This window comes from Pristis pectinata, chromosome 18, assembly GCF_009764475.1.
Source record: "Pristis pectinata isolate sPriPec2 chromosome 18, sPriPec2.1.pri, whole genome shotgun sequence".
Lineage (NCBI taxonomy): Eukaryota > Metazoa > Chordata > Chondrichthyes > Rhinopristiformes > Pristidae > Pristis > Pristis pectinata.
The window spans coordinates 9,028,078-9,040,373 of record NC_067422.1 but is presented as its reverse complement, the minus strand read 5'-3'; the positions used below and the strand labels follow the sequence as shown (position 1 = coordinate 9,040,373).

General features: G+C 41.0%; 1 protein-coding gene across 5 annotated transcripts in view; it reads left to right on the top strand.

Annotated features, from left to right (window-relative positions):
* The window catches only part of LOC127579946 (endonuclease V-like), a 102,142-nt gene extending 90,156 nt beyond the window's left edge, over positions 1-11,986 (top strand). For all 5 annotated transcript variants that reach the window (XM_052033017.1, XM_052033016.1, XM_052033018.1 and 2 more), the window contains one exon: positions 11,552-11,986. The gene's annotated coding sequence lies outside the window, so the exon portion shown is untranslated. The remainder of the gene's footprint in view (positions 1-11,551) is intronic.
* Positions 11,987-12,296: the final 310 nt, after the last annotated feature.

The window sequence follows — 12,296 nt, the reverse complement described above, 5'->3', positions numbered from 1 at the left end:
TTCCTGTGCTGTAGTATTCCATGGTTCTTTGGTTATCTGGCTTGACACAAGAGTAATATCTCTGATTAGTGAAGTTGGCACACTGTTCCATTGTTGTTTGTTCTTCTGTTGGGATCTAAGTATAGGCTGGTGCTGGTGAAAAGAGGGTGTAATTTCAACATATTGAATTACCTTTGCAGTTGGAAACATGCAAATCTGTCTTCCTTCAGAGCTCATTAAGTAAAATATTCTTCAAATCATATTGAAGAATAAGATACAGAACAAGTTTGGAATGTGTCATCAATTGCTTTGTCATAACTTGAAAATTCTTTGCCTATTATAGTTTGCAGCTGTACAGAACTGGCATTGTATGCTGTTGTAAAGGGTTATTAGCTTACACCAATATAATGTCAAATGTGCATAGAAGATAATTATAAGGTGGCAGACTGTCCCACCTTAAAGAATATCTCGTGGAAAAAGTTTCCACTAAACATTGGTTTGATGTGTTTTTATAAATGTGTCTATTTTCCAGTGGTTCAGTGGGTAAATACATCGTGTTGAGTACTCCTGAGCTGTGGTGAGTGGGTAATCTAAGTTAGTGCAATTGACTTCTGTGCAGCACGTCAAGGGAGAAGAGAGAAAAGTTATTGGCCAGAGTTTCTGATCATTGTTCAGTGAGGTTGGCACCTGTATGGGTATCAAGTGAGTCATAAAAGTTCCCACCCCATTCCTCAACCACACATGTTCATCACTGTATAGTGGTCAGAGCATGGGCAACCCTACACAGGAGAAGGGATGGGAAATTTACTGTGCATATTTATTTTAAGAAACGTACCTCACATGTGTGCTTTTCCAGATCATATTTTTAAATACACTTTCTATTATAAATTCCATTGTTCACAGTGTACAAAAAGCTGCCTGTCTAAACCGGAGACATAAGAGACTGCAGATGCTGGAAATCTGAAGTAACACACAAAACACTGGAGGAACTCAGCAGGGCAGGCAGCACCTATGGAGGGAAATGGACAGTCAATGCTTTGGGACCCGAAATGTCAACTGTCCATTTCCCTCCATAGGTGCTGCCTGCCCTGCTGAGTTCCTCCAGTGTTTTGTGTTTGCTCCTGTTTAAACCAATCATGCTAGAATTAAGATCCTCTGACACTTGTCGATGTGCAGGGCTCACTTGTGTTTCCCCACCTCTCTTGCACTCACTCTGGAGAAACACCAAAGCTTCAACCAGCCCCACAGGAGAGAAATTCAACTTTGGTCAGCAGGTTGTGCGAGAGAGTATTGGCTGCCTTTTATATTCACCTCACAAACTTGCTGGATCCAAACGCATGAAAGGTGATCATAACTGGCAGCTGATATTTTATAGTAATGACGTTTTTAGGATGGGTGTCATTGCTAGCAAAGGCCCTGCCTAATTGCCCTTGAGAACGTGTGTGTGTGAGCCACTGTCTTGAATCACTGCAGTGCTTCTGGTGAAGGTGCTCCCACTGTCTTGTTGAGTAGGGAATTACAGGATTTAGAAGTGATAGTGAAGGCACTGTGCAATTATATTTCCAAGTCAGAATGGTGAATGACATGGAAAGGCATCTGGAAGAGGACAGTGTCCCTATTCACCAAGTACCCTAATATTTCTTGACCATAAAGGTCACAGATTTGGTAAGTATTATGGGTGTAGCCATGGCAAATAACAGCAGTGTACTCTTGCGCACTCCTCTCCATCTTGCCTGCTTCCCACACCCATTTTAAGCACATCTGGTTAATCATAAATTTATAAAACACAAGCAACACACAAAATGCTGGTGCAACTCAGCACAAATCAATTTAATGTTTAAAAATAGGGACAGAACACTTGGTGTTAAAATGGGAGACTAAATTATAATTCCCCACTTAACTATGCTTCATATTGTAATTACAAGTGATCTCGACTCCCCTTGTGCAACACTGCAGGAAATGAATAAATGTTTTGCTGCTCTTTGTATCATCACATCTTTTCTCATCCACCTCCGGTGAGATGTATTAACATGTCTCCCTGAGTAACCTTCAGCTTTACATGAAAATATTTAAGCTTTGCAATTAATCCATTCAAAATAAACTTAAACTTTAATCTCACCTGATCCCATGACAGAAGTATATTTTACTGGAGAGACAACAGACTGCAGCTGCTGGAATCTGGAACAACACACAAGACGCTGGAGGAACTCAGCGGGTCAGGCAGCATCTGTGGGGGGAAATGGACAGTCAACGTTTTGAATTGAGACCTTTCATCTGGACTGGGGCAGTCCAGGTGAAGGGTCTCAATCCGAAATGTTGACTGTCCATTTCCCTTCGCAGATGCTGCCTGACCCGCTGAGTTCCTCCAGCATCTTGTATATTTTACTGTGTTTGTAACTTTGGAGGTTGTAAGTGAGAAAGGGGTCACCAATTAGAAGATATTTGATATTCTGAAAAATGTGCATTTAGGTAATGTTGATAGGCCAGATACCCAGGTTCAGTCCTGATCTCAGGTGCTGTCTGTGTGGAGTTTGCACGTTCTCCCAGTGATTGCCTGCATTTCATTAAGTGTTCCCGTTTCCTCCCACATCCCAAAGATGTGCGAGTGGACAAGTTAATTGCCCGCTGTAAATTGCCCTCAGTATATGGGTGAGTGGTAGAATCTGAAAGGAGTTTATGAGAATGTCAGATGAATGAAAAATAGGGATTAATGTGGAATTGGTGTGGATGGGTTGTTGATGATCAGTGCAGATTCAGTGGGCTGAAGGGCCTGTTTCCGTGCTGTACCTCTCAATGCCTCTATTAACGTGCCTTGATTGTGACATTGCAATTCTGTATGCTGGGAGCCTGTATTGGCAGACTATAACTATCACTAATTGAAGGATTATGGGGTGGAACATGGTGAATATTTATGATGGAAAATTCCTTTGCCCGTCATAATGAAATGTTAATTAAATATTAATGTTTCAATGTCTGTCATCCTGGTTGGCATTGAAAGGTATTAGAAGTATTGACGGTTATAAATGTAGCCTAGTTCTGAGGAACACCAAACAAGTCTGTCAGTTGTCGAGGCTGCTTGTAATGACAAAAGCCCTGTAGCATTAATTCATTCCTGGAGAAAATAACTGATCATATAATTTTACACCTATTTCAGAATCAACTATTTTTCATTTATCAACCATCAATATTTTTGCAAAGAAAATTGGATCAGTGTTTTTGTAAAAAAATGAATATTGGGTTAATATTCTTTAAGAGATTTTCACAAAGGCCATTGATGTTGTTATGCCAAAAGCCTATACTTGATGCATCCTCATGTCCACACCATACCACACCAGCAAAAGAACCTGGCATCAGCTGTGCATGAGCAACTCCTTATTGTTCACATACATTTTCAGTGCATTGAGGCATCTCCATAAAGGAGCAAACCTGCCAGGGTTGTAAAGAGTAAGACAGGGACAGATTAAACAGAGAAAGACATGAAAAACAACTGATGGGTAGCTTATAAGTGAGTACTAAAGGAGGCACCACCCACCAACGACATTTTCCCTTGTATTCTGTTGACAGTTGTCCATTCCTTAGAGAATTAAATGTGCTTTAGGGCAGGAGACATCTTTGAGACTACAGGGAAAATCAGGTAGTGTAGGTGGGCTGCACAGTAGTGTAGCGGTTAGCATAACGCTATTACAGCGCCAGCGACCCGGGTTCAATTCCAGTCACTGCCTGTAAGGAGTTTGTACGTTCTCTCCGTGTCTGTGTGGGTTTCCTCCGGGTGCTCCGGTTTCCTCCCACATTCCAAAGGCGTACGGGTTAGCAAGTTGTGGGCATGTTATGTTGGCACCGGAAGCGTGGCGACACTTGCAGGCTGCCCCCAGAACATTCTACGCAAAAGATGCATTTCTCTGTGTGTTTCGATGTACATGTGACTAATAAATAAATATCTTAAAATATCTATTCTACTACTGTTCTTCTATTATCAAACATGGACAGGTTAAATTCCATCATTGCTGTCACCTATCTAGAAGTACAGCCGCAGCAAGGAGGATTCCTGCCTAGTTTTAGAGTGGAGCCCCTAATCACTGTTACAAGGACTTGTTGCTTTGCTGGAGGAGAAGCAAGTGTGGCTGGAAGACCCATTCTCCTCTGAGATGCTGCTTCTTTGATGGGGGAGCCCTGGGAAAAAACACCAGGCAGGAGATGAGAAGACAATTATTTTTGCATAATGTTTGAACAATTGTTTCTTCAAACTGGATTGTAACCTCCTGAAAGAAGGAAGGAAATTCAGTGACTTCTTCTGAAAAGGAAAGGTTAACGAAGCTTCATCTGGGTTAGGTCTTTCATGCCAGTCTAAAACACTGAACCATTTACCTGTGTGGAGCTCTTCCCAAGTGCTCTTTAACCCTTCCCTATTAACCCAGCATTGTCTATTGGTGTGAAAAGAAATCCGAAATGTCAAGGCTTCGTAGGCAGCAAACACAATTTTATTTGTAAATTATACAGATGTAGGAGGACTTTGTATGAAACTGCTCCCCCTAGGCTTCCCTTATCCTTTAATTTCTCGCATATAATGTATTTTCTTTATAATGTTTTTTGCAGACTCAAACCAGACATCCATTTCAATCCATCACTGTTGTGTTAGAGCAATAAATAGGAATACTGAGAGCACTGTTCGCAGCTTTCCAGTATCACCCCTATGATTACAGAGGTATTGCTTTCTAGAAAACTGCTGAATGGACAAAACAACACAATACTTGATTCTTCCGAGAGCAATATTTCCAAATGTAATAAAGATACAAGCATCCAGTTTGGCACAGTTGTCTTTGTATGTACGTTCTGACCAGGGCACTAAGTTTGAGAACAAACCTGTGATGGACGCAGTGAATCTTTCTAATATATCAGTGAAAATGACTTAAGAGTGATCTATAAATACTGCAGAGTGGGCAAGAGAAATTATCACACTTGGTGAAATGCCACATTTGAAGCTTGCCTTTTTTTCAGCTAGAAATAAACATTGCGCCCTGACTCACTGCTTTTATTGCACGAGGACATCACGATGAGCCAGTCTGCCCAGGTTGACTTTGGCCACTCGTATTTTGAGACCAGACAACCTCATTATATTTTTCTTCCTGATGTAAAGCCACATTTAAACGAGAGATGGCAGGCCACACACATCCAGTGCAATGACTGGGATTCAAATGAGTGCATCTGATGGTGTTCAGGCAGTTCGCTGAAGGTTGTGGAATGCCCTGAACATGAGTAGGCATTTCTTGGGCAGTGTAAGGGGTGTAGGCAATTGCTTGAAAGTTAAAAAGACAACATGGAAAGTACTTGGAATTTGTAACCAGTTAACCAGTGCCTGCAACTGAAAGGAAAGGTTAGAGCTAGATTCTAATGAAAGGTCACTTTAAAGGAAAACTTGCATTTATCCAGCATTTTTCACTTAGTTTCAGGGTGTTCCTCAGTGCTGTGCAGACAATACAGTATTCTTGAAGTATAATTACTGCCATAAAGTAGGAAAAAGAGCAATAACCTGCAAGAAGTAATCTGCTGCACACTGCACTGTGGTGATGACCAGCACTTTAGCAATGTTGAGTGAGGAATAAATATTCCGCAGCACATCAGGGATATCTCGCCTTCCCTACTTCCATCCTTGCCTGAGAGAGTAGACAGGACCCCGTGTAGTGTCCCATCAAAAACACCCCTTCAGCCCCAGAGTGTCAGTAAGGGTCTGGAGTGGGACTTGAACTTACAACTTTTGATTCTCATTGAAGAACTGAGTGTCCGTCTCCAGATCGGTCAGTTTTAATTTTAATCACCTTGCAGCTCTTTGTTAATCTTTGAAGGCAGTAAATAAGAATACAGAGCTTGTACTTTATAGTGAGACTGCTTCTCTTCTTCCACAAGGAAACATGTAGATATTTCCTTCTCAATTGTTTATTTAGCAAATTAACCAACCAGAAGAGCTTTCCAAAGCAGCATCAAAACAGGGAGGTGGGGTAGGTGATGGTGGGCTATTAGAAGGGGCGGTGGTTTAGGGCAGAGAGAATGAAGGCTAAAACCTTGGATCAACCGAGGAACCAGACTGCAGTCTCAGAGTGCATGCTGCAATACAACTCTCTCGAACACAGGGGGAGGCTCCTCGTTGTAAATGTCAGTGGAGCTGTACAACAGGAAGCAAGACCTTGCTCAATGGTCTGTCACTAAGTGTGCATTCAAACAGATCTTTTTTTTAAAAACAATCAAAGGAATATATTAGCAAGGTGTTCAATTTCTTTCATAGAAAGGAGGAGTAACATAACAGAACAGCTGGGTGTCATTCTGTTTCTGCAGTTAATTTGTCATGCCTTTAGCAGTGCTGTATCATATGAAAACCCACAGAAGGAAACAGTTTGCTGGACATTTTTCAGTTACAGTCATTGCACCTCGAAGCAGTTCCTCCTGCTGTCACTGATTATGTTGCACCACACAACATATCAGCCAGGTTTCCAGAGTGTAACAGTATCCAGTGTTAGAAAGTGGCCACATTGGAGTTTTGCTGGAGGGCAGAGTTGGACATGCTTCTGACAAGTTAATGGCTCTGTAACACTCACTCTCTGACATAAAGGATAAATTAGTCAGCGTCCACAGTCAGTCTTTGATGACATTGTAGCGACTCACCGCACCGGCATCGAACCGGCTCCCGACATCGCGACATCGTCGGAGGCCCCGATCCAAGATGGCGCGGGGCCCTCCTTCTTCCCCAGCGTTGGGCTGGGAAAGCCCGCGCGCGGGAAGGTCAGGTGACCCACACGTGACGTCAGCGCGGGAACTGTAGCACGGGAAGTTTTCGGATATTAAAGGCGCACCGCACCCCTGTCGGCATTCGACCTCTGATTTCGAAACCAGCGACTCTGCGTCTTCATTTCATAGTGTGTAGCTAGCCGCCACAACATCAACTTAATCTAGAAGTAGTTTGCCTGTTTGTACTCATTTTAAATATTATGCAGAGCAATTATCATCTATGTACTCTTACAGAAAAAAGGGTAAAATACTCACAATTTAAACTTTGTTTATCTCTGAGTTTTTCCAGTTCATGGACCTGAAAGATTAACCATGTTCTTTTTCCACAGATGCTGCCTGACCTGCTGAGTATTGTCTGATTTTTACTTAGGACTTTAATTGCAAGTGCTTAAAACTTTTGGTTTTATTTTATTTTTAAAATGCAAGTAGATTCTTACTTTAGCTGGAATAAATGAATTGGTTAACTAGGTTGATTGGCAGGATGCTTTATAGTTGAACGTGTAAAGATACACTTTAGCTGACTGCACTGCAGAGCTTCTACTGAAAGTCCAAGATGTGGGAATTATGCCTGTTCATTTATGTGGCTGCACTGCAAACTGAGATTACCAGAGCAATCTCTTGATAGAAAGTGGCATATTTGAGATCAAGGGGATTAGTTATAACTCAAATGGTAAGTAAGTTACCATCTGGTGTTGTTCCATTTCTGGGGGTCTTGTTCAGAATAACATTCATTCACAGTAACACATGGCAGCACGTTTATGGCTTATAAGGATCGTGACCTTTTCTTAACACTGTGTGAAGAAGTTGAAGAAGATCAATAGAGGTTACTTATCTATCCAGGACTTTTCTGAATGCCTACAATTTAAGGAGATCTCAAGTGTGTGGACTTGCTTAATAAAAGGGGCACATTACAAGCCATATTTGTTGTTGGATTTGAACTCTCTTACACTGAGGATTTCTCTTGCGAAAGGAAATAGCAGAAGAATCCTCATTGAGACTCTTTGAGGCATACATCACTAAGGACCCTCACCATCGAGGACATGCCCTCTTCTCCATGGGGAGGAGGTACAGGAGCCTGAAGACCCACACTCAATGATTCAGAAACAGCTACTTCCCCTCCGCCATCAGATTTCTGAACGGTCCATGAACCCATGAACACTACCTTGTTATTCCTTTTTGTTGCATAACATATTACAAAAATACATTTATTTATAGTAATTTTATGTCTTTGCACTGTACTGCTGCCACAAAACAACAAATTTCTTGTCATATAAGTCAGTGATAATAAATCTGATTCAAATTCCGGTTTTGATTGATGTCATTACATAAATTGCTTCGATTTAGTACAACCAATGACTATATTTTATATATTGTGACTTTATTAGCCCCCCTGGAGGTGTTGCTCATACAGTGCGGAAACATGGCCTGACCATTCAGTTCACACCCAAATATCACGGTTGGACCCCTGATCCCTGCTGAAGGCATTTATCAACTTCCTGCCACTGTTATAGATGGGGAAGGGGAGCTGCACTCCATGCAAGAATTGCTGTAGTCTCCAGTGTGATGTGTTACCAGCTAACAGCTTTGCAGTTGCAGTGTTTCATTGCATTATGCAAAAGGTGGAGAAAGAACAAGTTTAACCTTTCAGGTCCATGGGATATTTTGTTTAAGAAGTCAGACTTAAACAAAATTTACAGTGTGGGTCTTTTTCCATGATGTCTTCAGGTGATAATTGCTCTATACAATATTTAAAATATGTACCAAACAATTGAATTCCAATTCTGAAATTCAATCATAAAAGAGATGGAAGACATTGACCTATGGCATTTTAAAAAAACTGCCTACTAATATGTCACCTGGAATAACTTGAAATGTGGTGGGGTCAGAGGACAAGCAGATTAAACCTGTGCTGCTGACAAGCAAACGAGAGCAGCTGAATGTCCTCTGATTGTCATCTGTCAGAGCTTAAAAAGCACATTAATGGAAAGAAACATTCCCCAGAGTTTGATATCACAAAAACCTGGTTAAAGAATTTCTAGTAAAATGTTTAAAATTAGATGAAGACCTTATTATCTTTAACTAAATGTGTTTAATTGTACTGCTGAAATATAGGACAAAGGGCAAAATGCAGATTTTATTAGATTGCATTTTTAAACCCACTACTTACTGATGCTGTTAAATCAATAAAAGTAGAGGTTAGAAGAGAACATTTTGTATAACACAATGTTACATAAGGAAATCAAGATACAGTATAGGGAATTTATGAAGAAGTTCAAGCTAACTTTCATTTCTATATCTTTATTTCCTTATTCTCATCCAACCTAGAAAAGGATAACCAGAGTTTTCTTGTTGGCTCATTTAGGAGCTGTACTGCTAGTCCGATAGGAAGCCACACAGATTAGAAGGGACCCTGGGTTTGTAGATCTCACTGACTACTGCGAGTAGTCCTGAGTCTATCCATAGAGGACAAAAAAACACTATCAACCATGAGTCTTAGTTAAGCTTTGGTAATTTGCTTTACTGTATGTGGATATTTCTAACTTGATCAATGGTTTAAATAAACAATATCGTGTTGGCTGTTCAGTATATACCATAGCCAATTTTCCTTTCCGTGAAGTCATGGAAGTAGAAAATCCGGCAGATTTATATTGCTGCCCATCAGGCAGATTAAGGTTCTGTGTGGATATAGCCTGGTCCATCACGGGCACAGCCCTCCCCACCATTGACAGCATCTACAGGAGGCGCTACCTCAAGAAGGCAGCATCTATCATTAAGGATCCCCACCATCAGGGTCATGCCCTCTTCTCACAACTACCATCAGGCAGGAGGTACAGAAGCCTGAAGTCCCACACCATCAGCTTCAGGAACAGCTACTTTCCTCCAACCATCAGGTTCTTGAACCGACCGGCACAACCCTAACCCTACCTCAGCAATGGAACACTGCAGACCACCTCTTGCACCACCATGGTCTTGTGTCTTCCACTGTGTCTTTATTTTTTTTTGCACTGAGGTCTTGCTTTTGTACAGTCTTTTTTTTCACTGTATGGTATAGTTGTATGTATAATTTTTATTCTGTGTGTTGTCTGTACCTACATGCCTGTGATGCTGCTGCAAGCAAGTTTTTCACTATACCCGTACCTCACCGTGCTTGTGCATATGACAATAAACTTGGCTTGACTTGACTTAAACATCCACCTGTGTGTATGGGGGGGTATGGGGGGTGGGGGGGCAGGGTGAAGCTAGTTATGATAGTTGCTGCAGTTGAATAACTTGCAGACATACACAATTATGTGTGAGGAATGACACTTGAGCAAAATAGCAGGAAACCAGTGACACTTATTTGATGAGAAAATGACCAGTGTTGTCATTGTTGGGAAATAGCAGCTAATTGGGGAAACGGACCATTTAAAAACAAATTGTCCATGCATTTGCCATTGAAAAAGCTCAGTTCAGCACCTCCATCCTCAGTGAACACTTCAGTGCCATACCGTGGGTTGGCATCCGTTGGACCAGTTTTTATCCCTGATCATCACCAAAACACACTACCATTTTTGGAAGCTTGCTGTGCGCGAATAAGCTGCTCCATTTCCTGCATTACAGCAGTGACTGCACTTCAGAAGTACTTCAGAGGAAGTAATGTGCTCTGAGATGTCCTGAGTTTATAAAAGAAACACCAAATATGCAACTCTTTGCTTTCTTTTCCAGTGCAATTCATGCCACAGTTGTGTCTGGAAGCAATTGAAAGGAAATTCACTGAAGATTTCTGTACATGAAGTCAAAAACATTCCTGACTTTTTTAGTTCTCAGTTCCCACTCAGCAGAATTTGACTGCAGGTTGAGTTGTGCCTTCCGTGCAATCTCCTGATAGTCATTTGCTGTTCTCTAGATGTTTTCTCAAGGGATTCATCACAATGTGGTTCCATCTTTCAGGCACCTGTGGTGATTCTGACATTCCTTATTGAACCTGCCTTTGTTTTTATTCCAGGAATTTCTTTGCAGTCCTCATCATTGCAGGATTCGCCAGTCTGTCTTGTTTTAGTGTGGCATTGATCTGACAGCTTTGTTTGTTGTTGATAGAATTGATGTCAATCCAATTGCCTCACATTAGCCGCTTTACATTAATGTAATCTGCAAAGATTGTAGTAGGTGAGGCAGATGCCTTGATCACCAATAACACAAGCCAGAATGGTTAAAGTCAAACTGGGAATACTGCTGAAGCACATCATGCCAAACAGTTCATTCTATAAAACATACTCTGAGCAATTCAGTGTAAATAATATGTATAATGCATGTATTGTGATTAAACTAACACTGCCTATTTTTAATTCAAAGTCATTTCATTCAAAAATATTGCAGCACTCAATTCTGTTTTGCCGATATATTTTGGTGCCATTTCAAACTGTTGATAATTTTCCTTCATGATAAAACATGACTTTGAATTCTCCAGTGCGGATGAATCACATAGACATGACACATATTCCATCATCCCTCATACCCCTAAAATGGTGCAGTTAAGTTTACGCATGAAGAATTGAGGCTGATCATTTTCATGAGTGCTACTTGAAAGGTATCATCGTCAACCATGATCCTGCCTTTCCATGCATTTTCAGTAGGAATCACTGGGTCATGTTCAGAGTGTGGGCATTCCCCCAAAGGAAACAAATTACAGTCTGCCAACTTGGTTAAACCAGCACAGACACAGGATCAAACCTGTTCATCACTGGCTGGGCCCTCTACCAGCTGATATTCCGACATGTGTTTCACTTACTTAATGTGTTCTTCATTATTTTTCCAGCCCAGAAGAAAGGACCTTCTCCCAAAAGACTGCCGATTCTACCTCCAGAACCAGTTGCTTGGAATATGCAAGGGAAAGAAAGCCATTAATTTTCCAGTAATTATGTTTTTCCTCAGACTCTAAACATGCTTGCTTGGGTCAGACATCAACCAGGCCAAGGATCACAGGTTGCACTTCAGATTCTTAATGTATTTTTAACTCTGAAACCCCTTACCAACCAGTATCGGTTGTGTCTACAATGAACATCAAACCAATCACGTGGACATTTAACTGTTTAACCAGCATCCCTTGGTCAAAATTGTCTTCATCTTCTATTTTCAACACAGACTGGTAATATTCTTAATTTTTATGTTTTGAAATGTAACAGAGTATGTATATTTTAATATAATCTTTCTAAGTGCATATTGAATGTGGGGTGGATGGTCAAGGCTGCTACTGTTGAGGCAGCAGCATATAGAATTGGGGAAATAGCATTGGGGCTTCTGGTGATGACCTTATGGATCGGTGGAGTGGACTCAAGGGGCCAAATGACCTATTCCTACTCTTGATTGCAATGTATTTAACAGCAGATAATTAGAGTTGAATGGACAGCACTGCCCCAGAAATGATCCAAATAACTCTCGAGGTCTATATATATAATGTAGATCAACATCTCTAAAAATAGGAATAGAGGACATTTAATATGAATCCATGAAATATTTCTGCAGAAACAATGTTAATCATAAGATTTACCTCACAGTCCCTA